At 37.2% G+C, this 19,608-nt stretch overlaps 1 protein-coding gene across 4 annotated transcripts in view; it reads left to right on the forward strand.

Annotated features, from left to right (window-relative positions):
- The window catches only part of SLC20A2 (solute carrier family 20 member 2), a 109,385-nt gene that overhangs the window by 293 nt on the left and 89,484 nt on the right, over positions 1-19,608 (forward strand). The window contains exons 2-3 of one of the 4 annotated variants that reach the window (XM_040447065.1): positions 3,945-4,061; positions 5,255-5,357. The exons of 1 other annotated variant lie outside the window; for it this stretch is intronic. The gene's annotated coding sequence lies outside the window, so the exon portion shown is untranslated. Of the gene's footprint in view, positions 1-3,877; positions 4,062-5,254; positions 5,358-19,608 lie in introns of all 4 variants that reach the window. 2 more of the 4 variants (XM_040446992.1, XM_040447143.1) reach the window with 2 other exon arrangements.

The following is a 19,608-nucleotide window of genomic DNA, read 5'->3' on the forward strand; positions in this document are numbered from 1 at the left end:
CCCCGCGGGAGGGCTGGGCGGGCCGGGGTGGCGGGCTCTGGTGCTGGCGGCGGGTCTCGCCGCCCCCGCCTGGAAGTCCACGTGGGTGTTGCGGTTGTGTGCCAAAACCGAGCGAGAAGTAGCGGGGACGGGTCATTACCCGGGAGTTCCATGCCTCTGCCCGCCCCACTTCGGCGCGCCCCGGGCGTGATTGTCAGCGTGGGAAGGGGGAATGTGCATTGATTGTCCCACGAATCGGGATTAAGCTGGGAAACACGGAGATTTTCTTCTTTCGTAATGAAGGCGTAGAGTTGCTTTTAGTATTTAATAGTCAAGAAAGTATAGGCTTTCCAAATTATCTTTCCATTTTTCCCTTTTAATAAATGATGCGTGGCTGAGATTGTTGAGGTGTTTTAAAAACTGAATGTGCCCAGGATGCCGCAGTATTGTCAGTTGAAGTGATTTTTGTGTATTAAAAAAATTGTGTGTAAAATAGATTTCCTTGGGAAATAGATTTGAAAAATGGATTTTCTACCATAAGAGTTAATGAATTTATGCAGGATTTCAGCATCAGTGTTCAAGTAATCAGATTTCAGTGGTTGGTAGCAACCTTGGGAATAAATGGCCACTTGTCCACACGCTTGAGGTCTTAACTATTTATGTTGAGCTAGTTCTCTAGGATCAGCTGACTGCTAATTATAATTCATACCAGATCTTGTAGCGGTTGTATCCTTAATAAGCAGAGGTTAAGAGCTAACCTTTAACCCAAATCTCTTTGCAAGTTTTCTCTGCCTTTTTTGTGGCTCATTCTGTTACAGTTAAGCTCATCTTTGTCTGGATGAAGAACATTGCTTGGTACAATAATATACTAGCTTTATTTAGAGTATTAGTACATATTAACTTTTATGTATTATATATACATTATATATTCATGTAAGTAATTTATAAATATAAACCATTTAGTTTGACTCTAAAGTTGGAAAATTAGGAACTACAGTAGTAATGGGTAATGTTGAGTACTTGTTTGCCAGGCCTCTGCCAAATGGTATGTGCTTTATCATTTAATCTTCTGGGATAACTTTTGCATAGGCATAGTTTGCTCAGAAATTGTGAATACATGGGTTTGATTTGAATAGATCCAAATGTGCAGTATGTACATTAATTACTTCTGTTTCTGTTTTTGTGAAGAAGGGTGTTGGCAATATAAAATGACTCAGTAAAATGTGTTTTTCAAGTTGGAAGATGGCTTTAAAATTGCATAAAACTGCAATTAGTCTCTTTATTTGGGTATTCAATAGTTTCTAAAGTCCTGTGTCTCATATTTATCCAAATTCTGATTACATATCATGGTCATCCAATGAACAGGTTATTCTTAGACATTGGAAAAAGGTAAATTTGGGGGAAACCTTAATGGCCCTTTTGAAAGTTTGTGTTTCCAAAAATACAATGTAATGATTTGTATAGGCATAACAATGAGAGTATGATGGTAAGGTCTAACAGTTTGCATCTTCTGAGAGTAGAAGAGGTTGAAAAGGACTGGAGAGGATGAGGGACGTGCTTGGAAATGTGTCTCATTTGTGATGAGAGTATATTGGACTTAACCTGTCTCCTGATTCTAGTGGTCCATCATTGGAGAGAGAGAGAGGTTGGGAATGCTTTGCCAGTCTCTATTATAAGAGGGTTCCTTTCCCCTGTGGGCCTGTGGGCCTTCTCTTTGGGGGGAGGGGCAGAGTGGAGAGTTGTCATCAATGGAAGGATGTAAGAAGAAAAAAATGCACATAGTTTCTTTTGGAGTTAATGTTTCCACCCATTGTGACTAACTGATTCCTGTCAGCACTCGCATGTTTAGGTACTTTCCTAGTAGATACTTGATAGCTGTGGGCAGCCACCGGTAGATCAAGGAAAGAAATGAAAAGGGATGGGATGGAGGGTGGAGACAAAGCACAAGGGTGTACAGCAGAGCATTAATAGGCTTTCCATTTGGGCAAAATTTAGGCCTCCAGTGGCCTCTGTAATGAAGATCGTTCTAATGGTATTGACCGTATGTATTTAAAATCTCTTCTATGATATTTGTATCCAAGAATCTGGAGAGTATCCCTTTAATGTGCTTTATAAACAGTGGAACATTTAGAATACAGTACATGAAAGTTACTGAATTTTTCACCACAGCCATTTCTGTATGTTTGTTGTTGGAGAGTCAGAATGACCATAATGACGGCATTGGCTCCTGTTTGTAAGGCATTTAACCAGTGTTGTTTCATCGTTTTGGAAGATAAGCTCTTCTCGTTCCTTACTTCAAAACTTGGCTCTCACATGGAGTGCCGTTTAAAGCTCCAGAGTGCAGGGGTCTTTTCTGTCATTCATTGCCTTATCTCCAGACCCTAGAACAGAGCCTGACCCATGGAAGGTACTCAGTGACTGTTTGTGGAATGAACCCAAATACACTGGAATCCTGTCCTCTCTTCTTTCCACTACCAAAGATCCCATTTAACTTTAGGGGCAGGGCCACACCAGCTTTACCTTCTCCACAGAATCTGCAGCTCACGATAAGCCCAGTATAAATGTATACTGGTATAAATGTTAGCTGTTTATACCACATACTTTGGCATTTAATCCCTTATGGATTTATACTGTTAAATAAGTTTTTCTGCATGTTTTGTTTCCCCACCTAAAATAAAGGCTAGTGAGGGCTGAGAATATATAAGGTACTATGTTTTCCTTATTCATCCAGTATAATATATACAGAGTAGGTTTGTATTTACTTATTGAGTGAATATTAGATACCCTAGGGTAAACATCAGAGATATTCAGCATGTGATTCCAGTCTTCAAGTAGGTAGTATTTTAGGTGGGCAGACATTGTGTGCACATGTGAAACAGTATGAGAATTTGCAGCTAAATAAAATGAAGTAAAAATAATAGCTAACATTTATGTAGTGCTTAAAATGTGCCAGATACTGTTTCAGGAATCTTTGCGTGTTAATTTGTTGGAATGTCAACAAGTAGTTGGTACAGTTGTAGGTAGGTACAGTTATAATCCCATTTCTTAAAATGAGGAAACTGAGACCCAGCAAGGTAATTAAATCACTTACCCAAGATCACAATGCATATAGTAAGGGGACTGGATATGAGCCCAGGCAGTCTGGCCCCCAAGTCTGTCCTTTCTCTGGGGAGTTTTTCTTGATCAAAGAAGAACAGATCTAAAACTTGACACTAGTTTCTTGGCTGTAAAAGGTTCTCTTTTTCAAATTTCAAAGTAGCATAGGTTGCAAGGACTGAGCTGCAGAAACAGTGCTGAATTTTTCAAATGGAAGTGGTTGATCAGTGGTTCCGGGGACACTACATTTTGAAATGACTAAAGGCAAGGGGAGAGAAACTGAATTTTGAATCTCAACACTGAATGAGGATTATAACTCTTCCGTAGGTGTTGAATTCAAGGACAGTGATTCACCAGGACGTAGGATAATGACTGTTGAAGTTTTTAATTTAGTGTCAGAAAACGTGAAATATAATATTGAATAACACTTGATATCTTACTACCTTTCTTTTTTAAACACTTACTAGATTTAAACCCCAGTGGTAGTAACTTACCAGAACATAAGTGTTCCTGAAGGTTTCCTGTGCACTTATATCCATTTGCTGTGGCCTCATGTGGAATCTTGATCCACTTGTTCAGCTTGTCTTGAGCAGTACAGAACACTATTGGCCAGGAGGCCTCTTCTAGTAATATTTCTTTGATGGAAAAAAAATGTAAAATTGTGCTGTTGATTTGGTGACATACCTGGAGTGAAGTTATTTTGAAGCTGCGTGGAATTAGAAGAGGGGCTGCAAACAAAATCCAGCAAGATGGAAAAAAAATGGTATTCTCTGAAAACCCACTTTTGTGTCCCTTTTGTCAGGAGCTGACAGTATTATTTTGGGGGTGTTGGGCATCAAAAGAGACACTGAATCCAAATGACTCCACAGATAGGGGAGTACATACATCAGCACACCCACTGTCCAGGAATCAGAGGAGGAAGTGCCCTTGAATGAAGCATGGGCTACAAACCTGGTTAGCGGCCAGGGACGACACACGCTCTGCAGGTATAGTATTCTGTGTTATAGATTGTTTCTGCTGGGTAGGAGGTCATGTTGTTTGTCTTGGGGGTACTTTGTAATAGGAGTCAGTGAAGAAATGACCTGCTGTTTCCATTTTCATACCAGCACATATTTTGGGATGACCTGTCATAGAAGCAGTTTATAACTGTGAACATTGTCCCACAGTTGTGTTCTATTTAAATATCCCAAGAAATAATTGGAGTTAAAATAATCTATGTCGAAATGTCTATCCAATGGGCATGTTAGCCTTAATCTTAATTTCAGGTTCTTCTCTGAATGGGGAGTTTTAGGGAAAGAGAAATTGAATTTATTTTAGTTCTATCAATGTGAATTTATTTAATTTATTTATTTTAGTTCTATCAATATGGGATAATTTAATAAAATGTCTACTGCCCCATTTTATGAATTTTAGGTTTGTAGAGCTGGATCCTGAATGTGATCCAGTGCGATTGTTCTTTAAGTAGAAGTGTACGTCAGAATGACCCAGGGTTTATGATGAAAGTAAGCGACACCTTAGCTGACCCCTAGAGATTCAGATTCTTTAGAGCTGCGCCTGGGCGTCTGTGTTTTAAATCATCTGCAAGTGATCCTAGTCCCTACCTCCCCCTTAGGTACCAGCTGTGTATTTTATAGATAAGAAAATTGGGCAAAGTCAAATGACTTGCCTTACCTAGAGCTGGTTCAGTGGTACCAAGATTGTGTCACCAGATGATACATAATTTCAGAATTTTGGGGCTGGAAGAAATTTTCCAAGTCAATTCAGCAGTTCATTTTATAGCTGACTATAAACCATGCTTGTTCATATAATTTTCAAGTAATATATGAATATAGGGAAATAATATTTTTTCATAGCCTATCTTCTATCCTGGCCAGGATAAAGATTAAACGGTAAATCACCAGAATTTCTTTATAATTTTAACATGTTTTTGTATTAACTTCAGGAATTGTCCATTATTTGCAGTATTTTTATTGTGTATTTTGTGATGCTCTGTTAAAGTTTTTTTGAAAAATACAGTATTTAATGCTAAAGTGAAAGATTAAAAAATTTTTTATTTGAATCAGTTATTTTTCAGTCTTAGCTAAAATGTAAATACTGTGAGAATTTGTACTGCTTTATTAGAGTTTTGTGTTTTCAAAATCTGTTTGATTTTTAACTTTTTTTTTCTTTGTGTTTTAAGGCATCTTACCTTGGAAACAGCACAGTTTGGCTTGCATCCATGTCATCTTTGAGTATGAGAGAGAATCCTAATTTCAGCATGTCCTCAGAGATCAAAGAACCAGGTTTGTTCCTTCAAGAAGTCTCCTAAAGGCTGTGGAGCAGCATCCACTTCCAGAAGTCAATAAAAATGTGTGTCGATGATGCCTGTGAATGGACTATATGGTCAAGTGACTCATTAAGATAATCATGGAAGAATGGTAAAAAAAAAAAAAAAAAAAAAGTGAAGAAAAGGCAAATTTCAAGAAGCTACCCCAGTATCATTTAGGATTTTTAAGGAGTTGAAAGAAGATAGTTCTGAAAATATGAGTGACAAGACTCTAGCACAAGTCTTTATATGTTTCTTACATTACCATTGTTAACCCAGCTGCTTTTGTGTGTAATGTTTGCATTATTTTCCTCCACTGCAATAGCTGGTAGTTTCCTCATGATCAGAGTTTTATTGTGTTCGGATAGAGAAATAGTAGCTACAGTAGGAGAAATGGGAACAGTTCATTGGATTGTTGGCTCCAGAAACCAGCTTCTGCTAATCACTAAAGGGACAGGATGTTGACAAATTGCTTCTTCATAATGTGCTGCTGCTTGTTCACAGTTTTTGTGGCTTCAGATTCATCTTCTTTTATCTACTCCTTAGTCTCTGTATGTGCCTGCTTTTTTCTTGCACAATTTTTTAGCCTGAAGATCTGATGACTGTATTTTTTCAGTTTAAAAATAAGAATTGTATCTTCATAAATAGACCTTTGGTATGGTTGTCTCCTACCCTTGCTTGTTTTCTAAGATCAAGAATAGAATAATTTCCATTCGTTTTTGGGTTTGCTCGTCTTTCTATTTTTGTATTCTTGTTCAGTGTTTTGTTTTCCTCTACTCTTCCTAGGTGGAAATGAAGGATGATCTCTGTGTTGTGGTTTTAGTTAACTAGGAGACCAGAATAACATGGGTCGTAGACATTTATACAACATCTTTTAACCATTACTGTTTTAACTTTGTTTTAAACCTCCGTCAGATTTCTTTTTAGCAATATTGATGTAAATGTTACCTTCATACTGTGCCCTTTCCTTCTTGGGGGAGGCAGTAAGAAGCAGGGATTTCTCCAAATGCTGATAAGCATAGAGAGAATATGAGAGAACGAGAAAGCTTTTGTACTTTACAAATGAAGCAAAAGAGAAGGCTTTTGTACTTTACAAATGAAGCAATTGGTCATTAAAGTCATTAATGTGTATACATACATTGTCAGTATAAAAATTAGTTTGTGGCTTAAAACTAAGATTATTAACTGACAGCAAATTTTATTGTTTTCAACCCTTCCTACTTTTGTGACTTAAGTCAGTTGACCTGAGCCATAATTTTCTTCTTTGTAAACTGAGGAAGCCTTTGTTCTTATGAATCAAGTTTTACCCAACAGAAAGAAATATAAGCAGAAGCGATTTTAAATTTTTTTTTTCAACGTTTATTTATTTTTGGGACAGAGAGAGACAGAGCATGAACGGGCGAGGGGCAGAGAGAGAGGGAGACACAGAATCGGAAACAGGCTCCAGGCTCTGAGCCATCAGCCCAGAGCCCGACGCGGGGCTCGAACTCCCGGACCGCGAGATTGTGACCTGGCTGAAGTCGGACGCTTAACCGACTGCGCCACCCAGGCGCCCCTTAAAATTTAAATTAATAAAACAAAATTCCAGAAACCATTTTTTAATAAATATTTCCTTTCCTAGTAGGCCTGTTTACTTCATCCTTTTTTCACTTTTCTTCCCTATGTACTTACTACTTTTACATTTTTTTTCTCATCTGTCTAGAATTTCTTGCTTGGTGTCTGTGTTTTGCCTGCTTCCTGCCTTTTCCATGATTCATCCTCCCATTGAAAATGATTTCTGTTCTCCTTACCCTCTATTTCCTTGGGTGGGCTTCCTGCCTTGTCTGCCGCCTCCAGTCTTTTGTTATCTCTTGTAATGCAGCTCCTGTCACCTCCAGCTCCTGCTTGTTTTACCCTCCCCTCTGTCCACCGCGCGTCCTGTCCACTTGCATCCCACTCACATCTCCCGTCAGTGGTGATCTTGTTTCTTCCACTACCTCAGTCTACTTCTGTCAGTATAAGTACACTGATCTCTGTTGTGTTTCATTTAGTTCTGATCCCTTCTCACCTCTGAACTGATGATGTTTTCTTTGTGTACTTTTTAGTCATTGTGAATTTGCCTTGTGAGCTCTCTTCTTCTATTTTCCTTGTCCCAGGATGGCAGGTATTGCTAGATGGATTTGTTGTCAGTATTTGCATAGAACACGGATCCTTGCTGTGTATTTCCTGGGTAGCCAGGATGAATCAATTATTATTAACTTTTCTTGGAACATTGAGCTTCCTGTGTTTTCTGCTTCTAAGATTTAGATTGCTATTCTAGAAGACTAATATGACTTTAAAGAGAGTCCGGATAGTCTTATGCTGTCATTTTAACTCTTTATTCAAGAGTTCATGACAGACATTTGAATTCACTCCCTTGTTTTGAAAAATTAAAGAAGACATCCTTACCAGGTTTGGGGGTAGAATTGGGTGGAAGGTGGGAACAGAAAGGTAAATACTAGAAAAGGATTCATAGTCAATATCTAGAACTGGGAAGAAAACTGAAAACACAAACCACATGCTTTAACATTTATTAGGTAAAAGGTCTGCTAAAAGAATGAAAAGTATCAGTAATTCTGTTAACTAGTTTTAGTACTAGGTCATTGGTATTTTTACATTTCCATTTAAGTTCCAACACCTTTATTTAATGTTTAACAAAACAGAAACTTAATCTTGTAAATATTCATTTTGTTTTGAGAGACTTGATGTCTCCTTATATTAACCTATAGCATTTTATAATTACACTGTAACATTCTCAAAAATGCCATTAACATCCAGTCCTGTTTCTTGTATGGGAAAGCATATAAATTGTATGGTTTTGTCCCTGTGGACACTGTAGTCCTGTTGTAATGAAAAGGTAGCCTTTTGGCAAGCGTTTACTTTATGCCTTTGATGATTTATGTCGTCTTATGTCTTTCCTTAATTCTTATATATACTATGAACATGGAGCTATCCTGTAATTGAGTTTCCTATAATGTATATGAATTCCTGGGAGTAGACTACTGTAAGCGCAGATGCAGCTTTATGAAACTTAAAAAAGAAGAACCCTGTATAGCACGTAATGTATTTAAATAGGATTTTAAGAGTAATGCTACACACTGGGGTTGATCAGACTGAACATTCTTTCTGCCCAAGCCTTCTCCTATTGTGATGGTTACTGTTGGGTGTCTTGAAGCTGAAGGGATGGCTAATAGTGTGATAATGTTTCTGTAATATTCACCACCTGTGAGCAGCTAGTGAAAATAACATCACAACCATGGGTAAGCTACTAAGGAGAAATTTATGTAGATGTGCTCGGTACAGGACTATGTTCTGCAATTACAGAGATGAACATCATATAGTCCGTTCTCTCTGGAAGCTCATAATTGAATAGGGAATATTGATAAGTAAAAGATTACAGTACAATGTGGCAAATGCTGAAATACACATACATAGTAGTTATCGTAGGAACAGACTAATTGTATAGGTTAAAAACCTAAAAAGTTAGATACCAGATATAATATGTATATAACTGGTGTGTGTAGTATGTATCGTATATAAATTCTGACTGTAATGTAATTGCTGGTGTATCCCTTATTATCTGGGCAGGTCAAAGTACTCAGTTTGAGTGTCTTCCTCTTGAAATTGTGATGATTATCTAGGATTGTTATATGAATTAAATGAGATAATATATAGGAGGTGCCAGTATGGTCCCTTCTTCAGTTGTTTAGAATTTAGAGAACATGATAAAGGATTATACTCTCCTTGTATATATAATATTGCTATGCAGAATGCTTGGAATTCCCATTTTAAATTTGCTTTTATAGTGTTTAAGAAAACTAAACTAACTCAAAACCTTATAGTCAGTCTTTTTTTTTTTTTTTTAACCAAAAGAATTTTCTTTGATCTATTTGCCAGTGCAGTTCTCAGTGACATACTTTTGAGTATGTTATAAAATCCGTCTTTGTATAGTTGTAATCCCAACACTGGGTTACATATAACAACCTGAATATAGTTTCTGAATTGTATCTATGTTTTTGTTATTTTAAAAGGTGTTTACATTAACTTCTCTTAACAACCAAACTGAACAGTTTGCCTTTTCTAATGTAGAAAAAATTGCCACAATAATATAATATTGTTATGTTTATGGTTGGTTAATTTCTTCCTAAATTAACAGGTCTTTAAGGGTGTATGTCCTGGACTATATGATAAATCAGTTTGGGTAAACTTTTCACTTGATGGAACAAATTGATTCTTCTGATGTGCGTTGTTTGGCCTTGTTTAAAAAGTCCCCTAATTCATAGCGTGATTAGACTTGTCTGTGGTGATTTTTTTGTAATGTAAGGTTTGAATTTGGGTAATTTGAAAATATCATTTTTGAGATAAATCAGCCAGCCCAGAAATTTGTTACAGATCAAAATATATGTCTTATTTAAAGCTTCTTTATTAAAGTTCGTTATGTATAATCAAGAGATTTAAATAAGTTTAGTTTGTGGCTGGTGTTTATTTGTATTGACATTCATAAATTTGTATTGACATTCATAAATAGGGAAACTATCTCCATAGGAAGGAGAACTTGATGTATTAGTATTCCAAAGCTTAGTTTAAGCTGGTTATGATTAGAAAAGTGGCTTTCATGTGTATTCTCTGGACGAATCTCAGGTCTGTGGGCATGTTAACAATAACATTTTTAATCACCATAATAAATAGTTAGCAGAGGCATTTGGGAAATTGCTGCAGATGATGTAGAATGAGCTGAGGGTAGGGTTTGTCTTTTACTGTTCCCTGTTCTTAGAGAAACTAAATTTTTTCCCGATGGTGTTTTATTTTTTCTTGGATTTTTGTTAATACCAATAAGAAACACTTGCCATTATGGAGCCTCAGTAGGGCCAGGCTCCAGGCATACATTGAAGTTTTTGCTACTACTAATGTAATTCCTTCTAATAACATTTGAATTTTTTTAATTTTTTTTTTTTTTAAGTTTATTTATTTTGAGGTGGGGAGGGCAGAGAGAGAGAATCCCAAGCAGGCTCCTCACTGTCAGCGTGGAGCCTGACGTGGGGCTCAAACTCATGAACCATGAGATCGTGACCTGAGCTGAAATCAAGAGTTGGGTGCTTAACTGACTGAGCCATCCAGGCAACCCAATAAAATTTTGTTATGAAATATATTTTATATACTACACACTTATGTAGTATGTAATGTATGTTTATATTGATGAGTAAATAATGTTAGGATATTTCTGCTGAGCAATAGGTTTGTTGTTGTACATATTTCCTACTATAAAAATGAGGAAATTGAGGGAGGTTGTTGAACTGTCCAAGGTCATAACCAGTCGTAAATGGTGAAACCAGGAATTTAAGCTAAGTCTGATTAAAATCCATGCTTTCATTCACTTTTCTGTACTAACTTAAAATATTTCTCTCCTTGAGAGGCGCCCAGCTGGCTCAGTCAGTAGAGCATGAGGCTCTTGATCTGAGGGTCGTGAGTTTGAGCCCCACATTAAGCCTACTTAATAAAATTAAACATTTTTTCCTTGAAAAAGTAAAATTTACTCTTTTATAAATGTGCATTATTTTGAGCTGAGGAGCACTGCTATTAATCCTCTGCTGTATGCCTAATTTTTTTTTTCCCAGAGTAAAAGAGCTTTGTTAATAGTTTGTAAGATTATAGAAGGCTCAGTGTTAAAGTGATCAATGCTTAGTGGAAATAACAAAATCAGATAGTACAGAAAATATAAAGTGGGTGGTGAAGTGAAAATCACTAGTGATTCACTTCCCAGAGGTTAGCATTTGGTGTAAATTATCCAGACATTTGGTAAAAAAGTACATATATGTATATCTTTAAAATACAAATAGGTTCATAATATGCATATTGTTTAGTAACATTTCTTTTGTTTATTATATATTGGCCATCATTCCACATCGTTGTAAGTTTATATCTTGTTTTTTCATTTTTTAAAAATAAACTTTTTATTTTAGAAGAGTTTTGGATTTTTTTTCTAAGTTTATTTTCATTTATTTTGAGAGAGAGAGAGAGTGTGTGCGCAAGCAGGGGAGGGGCAGAGAAAGAGGGGGAGAGAGAGAATCCCAAGCAGGCTCCATGCTGTCGATGTAGAGCCCGGTGCAAGGCTTGAACCCACAAACTGTGAGATCATGACTTGAGCTGAAACCAAGAGTCAGACACTTAACTGAGCCACCCAGGCGCCTCATAGAAGGTTTTAGATTTATAAAGAAATTGCGAAGATAGTACAGAGTTCCCAGTTTCCCCTCTCATTAACCTCTTAACGTTAGTGTGGTACATATGTTATAATTAATGAACCAAACTGATAACATTATAATTGGTTGAAGTCCATACTTTATTGTGATTTCCCTTTCATGAGTTTTTACCTCCTGTCTTTTTCTGTTCTAGGACCCCATCCACGAGTCCACACTGCATTCAGTCATCATGTCTCCTTAGGTTCTTCGTGGCTATGACTGTTTCTCAGACTTCCCTTGTTTTTTATGACTTGACAGTTTTGAGGTGTACCAGTCAGATAGTAGAATGCCCCTCAGTTGGGCTTGTCTGTTGTTTTCTCATGGTTAGACTGGGGTTATGTGGGGTTAGACTAAGGGAGGCCACAGAGGCAAAAGGCTGTTTTTATCACATCATTTCAAGGGTGCATCCTAGCTTTGTGACCTTACTGTTGATGTTGGCCTTGGTATCCTGGCTGAGGTAGTGTTTGTCAGACTTCTCTATTGTAAAGTTATTCTTTTTTCTCAACTTTCCATCTTGTGCTCCTTGGAAGGAAGGCAGTCCACACTTAAGAGTTATGCTCCACCTTCTGGAGGGGAGAAGCAGAGTATCTACATACGTTATTTGGAATTCTACACAGGAGACTTATCTCTTCTCTCCCATTTATTTATTGAATCATTTTTTTTAATATCAGTATAGACTAATGATATTTATACTTTGAGTTATAATCCAATACAACTTTATTGCTCTAATTTTTCCAGCTTTGACCATTGGGAGTCTTTCAGTTGGTTCCTGTGTCCCTTTATGATACCCTGATCATTGTGGGCTAATATCTTTATTTTTTACATAGTTGCATGGTATTGCATTATAAGACTATACCATGATATATTTAACTAAACCCTTATTAATGGTAATCTACATACCATATTTTTCACTGTTATGAACAGTACTGTGATGAGAAGTCTTCAAAATACATTTATAAAAATATTGTTTGATAATTACTCAGGAAGATTTGCAGTGTTAAAGGGAGTGCCTTTTATACATATCATGTGATTTGTGACCCTTAGTCAAATCTCTGAAGGGAGGGAATTTTCACCTACCCTATGGAAATCATTGTGGTTGCCTCCCTTTTTTCTTTTTTTCATGTGGTAAGTGAGAGGTGATGACAGGGTGGCACTGATGGTCTTAAAGAGCTGCTTCGAGATCATACTTTGTCTTAAGACAGCTGTGCCTTCTCAGTATAGACTCGGTTACTGTAGACAGTGAGATGAATTGAAATTCCATTTGGAAGAACAAAACAGCATTCTCAGAGAGTAAAAACTTCAGAACTGGAAGCAACCATAGAAATCATGTTCCATCCCTGCATTTTAGAAATTGGAAACTATAGTACCATGGGGTGAGATGATTTGCCTGGTATTTTTGCCATAAAAGAAGCATTCAAGAACCTGAATTTCTGCTCAGAATTCCTGTTACATGAGTATATTTTATATCCCATGCATGGATATACACAGTTTATGTTGGAAAATTTCAAACATGTACCAAAGAAGACAAGATAATTCATCTGTATGTCCCCATCCTTCAGCTTTACCTTTCCATTTGTGGCAAGTCTTGTTTAAACTACCCCCCCCCCCCGCCCCCAATGCCATACTACTTTAAAACATATCTCAGATATTATTCATCTGTGAATTTTCAGTATGTTCAAGAAATCCCTTGTCAGAACACAACCACAATATCATTATCACATGCTAAAAATATATTTTTCACATTTTTTTAATGTTTATTTTTGAGAGAGACAACGGGGGAGGGCAGAGAGAGAGAGACAGAGGATCTGAAGCAGGCTCTGTGCTGACAGCAGAGAGCCTGATACAGGGCTCGAACTCACAAACTCTGTGATCATGACCTGAGCTGAGATCAAGAGTCTCCCACTGACTGGCTCTGACTAAGCCACCCAGGCACTCCAGACCTTAAAAATATTTCTATTTAAGGATATTTAGTTGTAAAAACTTCAAAAATTTGTATTCACCATTGATTAGAATCTGGCATTACTGAAAATACATTTCCTTGGTATGATCCCCCAAGAATTACAGGGAGATTTTAATGTATATCTGTACACCATACAAAATGGCCTAGGTTATGGCTTTTATAAAAAATGTGTTAGGGTTTTACCCGTAAAAAATAAGTTAACCTCATGAGATTTCCTTAGAGCAGAGAAATCCATAAACACTGTATGACAGATATCGTCCAACTGGATACATTTGCTTTTTGGCCCTCCTTTACTCTATTTGTGCATGAGGAAGAAATTCCGACGATGTATGACAAGAATTCTATTTCAGATTTTATCATATTAATTAAAGCCATAGATGAGAATATTGTGGTGTGGCCATTTTATTCCAGATCTTCTGTAGAGAGATTTTTGAACGTCAAGTAAAATTCCTGCATGTTACTTCCTGAATTAGAAGTTTACAAAGCTTCTAAGAACCAACATGCTGACATCATCACTGCATTTTCATTTGCTTTTAGAAGATAATTTAAGGGGTACCTGGGTGACTCAGTCTTTTGCATTTGACTCTTGTTTTCGGCTCAGGTCATGATCTCATGGTTCATGGGTTCGAGCCCCACATTGGGCTCTGCACTGACAATATCGAGCCTGCTTGGGATTCTCTCTCTCTTCCTCTCTCTCTGTTCCTCCCCCATTTGTGCTCTACCTCTCTCAAAATAAATAAGTAAACTTAAAAAAGATAATTTAAGAGGAAAGAATACCTTTTCTATCAGAGATGATCCTAAGGGCAGAGCTGACTGCGGTTACTCGATTTACTTCAAGCGGCACACTACGTGGATTGCTTAGTGTCTGCAATTTAGAAGAGTGGTTAATACTTCCAATATTTTAAATATTGTATTTTCTTGGGGTTTCACTGGATCTTTAAAATTAAAATTGAGATGTCATTTTCCTCTAGAAAAGCAACCCTGTCTCAGAGGCTTTACAACCAGCATAAGAAACTTCCTCTTAAATACCCATTTACTTGCATTGAATTTATCTTAGAATTGCTTCTGTTTTTTGGCATGCTGTTTAAATATTCAATATTCAATGATCTGAATTGAAGATGGAGTGAAAAAGAGGGCTGAAATTTTCCTTCCGCTTATTCTAAGCCAGACTGAAACCAATCTTAACTGCATAATTTAATTTAAAACTATTTTATTGCAAATAAATATTCATCTTGCTAGCCCATATTTTTCATTATATGTAGATTCATGTTTTATTCTAACTTAATTTAGACTTCTGCCTTGCATTTGACAGTGTTACAGCTTTTCTGTTTTCTTTCGTGAATAGGCTTTGTTATAGTCAATCAGCTTAGTTTTCTTACCATTTTGAGTGCCCTATTTGTATTATTTTTGAATTTTGGTTCACCTTTTTCTCCTTGTTTTCATTTGGTGGACATCTTTTAAAGAGGAGAAATCGTTGTTACTTTTCTTCTCTATTCTAAGCAGAAATTGAAAGATTAATAAAAAATAACCAGTTGCAAATACATCTCTGGTCAAGTGCATTCAGGTTTCCTAAGCTAATGTGTATTACAGATTTTAAGTTCTTGGAGGACAGAGTATTCATCAGTGTGTGCTGTGATTTACTTCTGTAGCATTCTACCTATTTTAAGCTACTTTTTATTTTTATTTTTATTTTTTTAATTTTTTTTTTCAACGTTTATTTATTTTTGGGACAGAGAGAGACAGAGCATGAACGGGGGAGGGGCAGAGAGAGAGGGAGACACAGAATCGGAAACAGGCTCCAGGCTCCGAGCCGTCAGCCCAGAGCCTGACGCGGGGCTCGAACTCACGGACCGTGAGATCGTGACCTGGCTGAAGTCGGACGCTTAACCGACTGCGCCACCCAGGCGCCCCTTTAAGCTACTTTTTAAATCTTTTCTTGTTATAGTAATGATACTTTTTCTCCAAATCCTATTTTCTTTGAAATTCTCTTCTTATTTTTGACATCTTTGCTTCTTGCCAGCATGTGATCCTGATTGAATTTCTTACCTTCTTTCAGTTTCCTCATCTGAAAAGTGGGGATATTAATCAGCAGTCACCTCACTGGATTTTTGAGTTAAATGGGATAAGCTGTAGTGTCTGGCACATAATAAATGCTCCATAAATGTTATTCAAGCCATCTGCTTCTTTCCAGCCACCCTTATTACATCTTTCCCTTTTACTTGTTTATACATACTTCACATAGATTAGGAAACATGGGGTGTGTATTTTAAATAAGTGACCACCTTCTTGTTTTCCTCTCACTTTTAAAAAACTTTTCATCTTGAAATGATCGCAGATTCATAGGAAATAGCAAAAATACAGAACAATCCCATGTACCCTTCACCCATTTTCCCCCAAAGGTAGCCAAAGATCAAAACCAGAAAATTGACATTGGTGCCATCCAGAGCTTATTCAGATTTCTCCAGTTTTATATGCACTCATTTGTGTGTGTGTGTGTGTGTGTGTGTGTGTGTGTGTGTGTGTGTTTGTATGGTTCTGTGCAGTTTGATTACATGTATTTGTGTAACCACCATCACAATCAAGATGCAGGATTTTGTATCCCTCACCCATCAACCCAAGGCTTTCTCTTGCTCTCCTTTATAATTTCCTCAAACCCTTGGTGATCACTATTGTGTTCTTCAGCTTTCTAATGTTCATGCAGCCTGTGATCTTTAGAGATTGGCTCGTTTTACTCAGCATGATGCTTGTGAGATCCATTCAAATTGTTGCGTGTACCAAATAGTTTGTTCCTTTCATTGCTGAGTTCTGTTCATGCCGTAGATGTACCACAGTTTAACCACTTGTCCAGTGGAAGGACATTTGGGTTGTTTACAGTTCTGGGTTATTACAAATAAGGCTGCTGTGAACATTTGTGTACAGGTGTTTTTTGTAGATCTAAGTTTTCATTTCACTGGGATAAATGCTTGGGAGTACAGTTCTTAGATCAGAAGTTTAAATGGACCATTGTAAGTTTCTTTGAAAATACATGCTAATGCCATTTGTAGATACATAAAGGCAGTTATTTTTTAATGCCAGCCATTATAAACAACATACAGTGTCCTTTGTTTTAAAATATCTTTTTTGTATAATTTGCAGCACCAGTCCAAAGTATTGAATCCTGACTTTTTGTGTTGTAATATAACATGTACTAAAGAAATATTTCATTTTGTTAGCGAATCCCCTTGCATATTGTATTGAAATTTTTCTTGGGTATTTTACTGTTCTCAGATACTAAATTTGAGTGGGAGGAGATATTTCAAGTAATGGTTTTTCTTTCCATCAATATTTTGCAATGTGGTGGATGTTAAAATTTTAAAATACTTGTAAAGATGAGCACAGAAAATCAGGCAGTCCATTAATTAATGTCCAGCAATATTTCAAATAATCAGTAATGTTGGATTTGTGTTTTCCAATGTAATGTTTGGAATCCTAAGATGTTTTATAGACTAATTGTCCCCAAGATTAATAATAAATGATGTCATTATTAAGGCAAAGCTACAAGTAGTGTTGACATGTGAAGAGCTCCTCATGATGGTACCCATAGATTTCAGTAATGTTATTGAAGTTGGGCATCAAAAATCAACAGAAGGACAATATAAATTATGTGTAGCGGACAGGCATTGGCTGGTTGATCAGTTTTGGCTTTCCCAAATACAGTCACGGCCCTGAAATAACTGATAAAGGGAAAGCTCTGCAAAAATTGATAGACGGGAAGGAAAGGAAATGTAGAAAGCAGTGGCTGCTCATTTGAATAATCTAGAGAAACTTTAGATTGAAACAAGCACCTGTTCCCAGGCCAGTCAAATTAGACTCTGAAAGTGGTGCCCAGGCACTGATATTTTAAAACATGTTTCCAGGTAGTTTTAATGTTTAGCCAAGGTTGAGAACCACTGGCCCACCAGGAATGGCCTCTGTGCTCCTATTTCTTCACCTTAGAATTTGATAGTGTTTGTGCTGCATGCATCCATCTTTTATGTATTGGACTAATGTGGGTTCCACACACCTTATATACGTGGCTCTGCTGAGATGTCTGTTTCCCTAAAGGGGGCAAAAGCCACACTTGTGAATTGTGGTCATATTTAAACTATAAAACAGCTTGGGGCGCCTGGGTGGCGCAGTCGGTTAAGCGTCCGACTTCAGCCAGGTCACGATCTCGCGGTCCGTGAGTTCGAGCCCCGCGTCAGGCTCTGGGCTGATGGCTCAGAGCCTGGAGCCTGTTTCCGATTCTGTGTCTCCCTCTCTCTCTGCCCCTCTCCCGCTCATGCTCTGTCTCTCTCTGTCCCAAAAATAAATAAACGTTGAAAAAAAAAAAAAAACTATAAAACAGCTTTAATAGGTGTAACAGAAGAGTGCCTGTCTTTGGAATCAAAGACATCAAAATTGTTGAAAAGTCAAAAGGAAATTAGATTTCATCCAGGTCTTATTATGGGTGGGACAGTTTTTGGGAAATTGGGCATTAGAAAATGTGTATGGGGTGTTGGGGTGAGAGGTCTCCGTTTTTATTGATAGATCCTATTGTCAACCTTACTTAGTTTTTCTTTTTTTCTTTTGATTTTTACTTGGCAAAAGTGATACTTAACTGTAACAAGTGAAAGTATGCAAAGATGAGTACAGACAAAAATAATTAATCCCCCACCAGTTTTCACAGCCAGATGTGAATTCTTCCACACCTTTTTTTATATTTACAAAAGTATGTTTAACAATATAAGATTTGTAAGTTTTTTGTTTTTAAAATAGGATCACACTAGATATTATTTTGAAGCTTCCCCATAATATACCATTGATATGTCCCAAGTCAATGTAGATCTTTTATTTTCATAAAATAAATTAAATTTTCAACATGCCATGATTTATTGAGCCATTTCTCTATGAAGGGACATTTAGAATGTCCCCCCCCACACACACACATACCTTTTTAAAAATTTACTACAAACAGTGGTGTAACACATATCTTTGTGTATATAAGCTTAGGTACCTGTGCTTTTGTTTGTAAAGTATTCTTATACTCCATGGTTTTGTTTTGGTCAGATTTCTTAGTTTCTGGGTACTTTTTCTGATCTTGAGAATTATTAGCGAGTTAATAATGTCTGCTGATTGCCAGTTATTTGGCTCCTGGGTATTAAATTGGGTGTTAGATAGGAGAATCAGTTATTTTAGTAATGGATATTAATAAATCCTAGTGGCCAGAAATGTTTTTCATAGGTCCTAGAATCCCTAAGGTGGGACACCTTAATGGGAGGCCAACAGATGGGCTTCATGGGTGTCTATGAACCACCTGATACTGACTGAAAAATTGTATATAAATGTGCACTTTATGGCTTTCATCAGATTTTCAAGGGGGTTTTTATTGCCCCTCAAAATGGTTAAAAATTGATAATACGATGGGGCGCCTGGGTGGCGCAGTCGGTTAAGCGTCCGACTTCAGCCAGGTCACGATCTCGCGGTCCGGGAGTTCGAGCCCCGCATCAGGCTCTGGGCTGATGGCTCAAAGCCTGGAGCCTGTTTCCGATTCTGTGTCTCCCTCTCTCTCTGCCCCTCCCCCGTTCATGCTCTGTCTCTCTCTGTCCCAAAAATAAATAAACGTTGAAAAAAAAATTAAAAAAAAAAATTGATAATACGGGTATCAGAGAGTAGTACTCAGTCTAGAGAACCTGCAGAGTACTTTGAATTGCCATTGATAGCACATTTTTAATCACAATGTCCTCTTTCTTGTAAAGTTCTGGATTGAAATAAATTTTTCTAATTTCCAGGTGACATAAGCCTAAGAGAGTTGGCTAATACCAAACCTAGCAGAATCCAGGCTGAGCATAACCCCAATAGGTTTTAATAATGTTCCAAAAGATGAAAGATACTAAGGATAAACGTGTAGGAGCTGAACAATGCCTGGGCATGGAGGACAATCTCAGATGCACCTGAGATGAAAAAGAGCTGGGAGTTTATTTGCCCACAGGCTGGTCTTGGCAGTCTCTGTAATG

The sequence above is a fragment of the Herpailurus yagouaroundi genome, unplaced genomic scaffold (assembly GCF_014898765.1).
Source record: "Herpailurus yagouaroundi ecotype Mexico unplaced genomic scaffold, PumYag 28, whole genome shotgun sequence".
NCBI classification, from domain to species: Eukaryota; Metazoa; Chordata; class Mammalia; order Carnivora; family Felidae; genus Herpailurus; species Herpailurus yagouaroundi.